We start from the raw sequence: 1,673 nt of genomic DNA on the forward strand, positions 1-1,673 counted from the left end.
AAAAAGTAATGTATATATATATAGTAGTTTTATCAATGTAGCAAACTGACCTAACACCAAACTCTGCTCTAAGGACATATAAATACTGAATAAAATATAGCTATTTTTTTCAAGATTTTTATTTATCTATTTGGGAGAGAGAGTACAAGTAGGAGAGAGGAGCAGAGGGAGAGGGAGAAGCAGGCTCCCCACTGAGCAGGGAGCCCAACATGGGGCTCGAACCCAGGACCCTGGGATCATGACCTGAGCTGAAGTTGAACGCTTAACAGACTGAGCTACCCAGGCGCCCCATAGCTATTTTAATAATCATAATGAATCCTGAAAGAAAAATTCCCAGCTGACAGAAGTCTAAAAAGAACTCAAGCTCTCGGCTCCTCCCTGTTCAACAGACAGCCCCATTTTCTGGTGCAGTGTCAGCCATGTCCCCGATACATCATGGTGAAAGTCACAGAAAACAGATGTGGCCATATTGGGCTTTTAACTCTGACAAAATAGACATTGTCACCATCAATGACCTCTTCATTGACCTCAACTACATGGTCTACATGTTCCAGTATGATTCCAGCCACAGCAAATTCAATGGCACAGTCAAGGCTGAGAATGGGAAACTTGTCATCAATGGAAAGCCCATCTCCATCTTCCAGGAGCAGGATCCCACTAACATCAAATGGGGTGATGCTGGTGCTGAGTATGTTCTGGAGTCCACTGGGGTCTTTACCACTATGGAGAAGACTGGGGTTCACTTTAAAGGTGGGGTAAAGATGGTCATCATCTCTGCCCCCTCTGCTGATGCCCCCTATGTTTGTGAGGAACATGAACCATGAGAAGTATGACAACTCCCTCAAGATGGTCAGCAATGCCTCCTGCACCAACTGCTTGGCCCCTCTGACCAAGGTCATCCATAACAACTTTGGCATCATGGGCCACAGCCCATGCCATCGCTGCCATACTGAAGACCGTGGATGGCCCCTCTGGAAAGCTGTGGCATGATATCTGAGGGGCTGCCCAGGACATCATCCCTGCTTCTACTGGTGCCGCCAAGGCTGCAGGCAAGGTCTTGGCTGAGCTGAACAGGAAGCTCACTGGCATGGTCTTCCGTGTCCCCACCCCAATGTGTCAGTCGTGGATCAGACCTGCTGCCTGGACAAAGCTGCCAAATAGGATAACATCAAGAAGGTGGTGAAGCAGGCATCGGAGGGCCTTCTCACAGGCATCCTGGGCCACACTGAGGACCAGGGAGTCTCCTGTGACACCCACTCTTCCACCTTCGATGCTGGGCCAGTCATTGCCTTCAATGACCACTTTGTCAAGCTCATTTCCTGGTATGACAATGAATTTGGCTACAGCAAAGGGTGGTGGACCTTATGGTCTACATGGCCTCCAAGGAGTAAGAGCCCCCTGGGTCACCAGCTGCAGCAAGAGCAAGAGGAAGAGATGGGCTCTCAGCTGCTGGGGAGTCCTTGCCTCAACTCATCCCCCGACACATACTGAGAATCTCCCGACCTTTACACGGTTTGCATCCCAGACTCCCTGAAGAAGGGGAGGGACCTGGGGAGCCCTACCATCAACAAAGCATACTGTGTCCAGCCAAAAAAAAAAGTCAAAACCAGAGTGATAAGCAAATTAACTAGTATTGTGGTGGCATAAGGGCTCTCTGAATGACATATCTAACA

The 1,673-nt window shown here is 49.0% G+C and overlaps 1 pseudogene; it reads left to right on the forward strand.

Annotated features, from left to right (window-relative positions):
* Positions 1 to 419: 419 nt before the first annotated feature.
* Positions 420 to 1,470, forward strand: LOC102745407 (glyceraldehyde-3-phosphate dehydrogenase pseudogene; annotated as a pseudogene).
* The last annotated feature ends 203 nt before the right edge of the window (positions 1,471 to 1,673 follow it).

The sequence above is a fragment of the Leptonychotes weddellii genome, chromosome X (genome assembly GCF_054177405.1).
Source record: "Leptonychotes weddellii isolate Sample4059 chromosome X, ASM5417740v2, whole genome shotgun sequence".
Classification (NCBI taxonomy): Eukaryota; Metazoa; Chordata; class Mammalia; order Carnivora; family Phocidae; genus Leptonychotes; species Leptonychotes weddellii.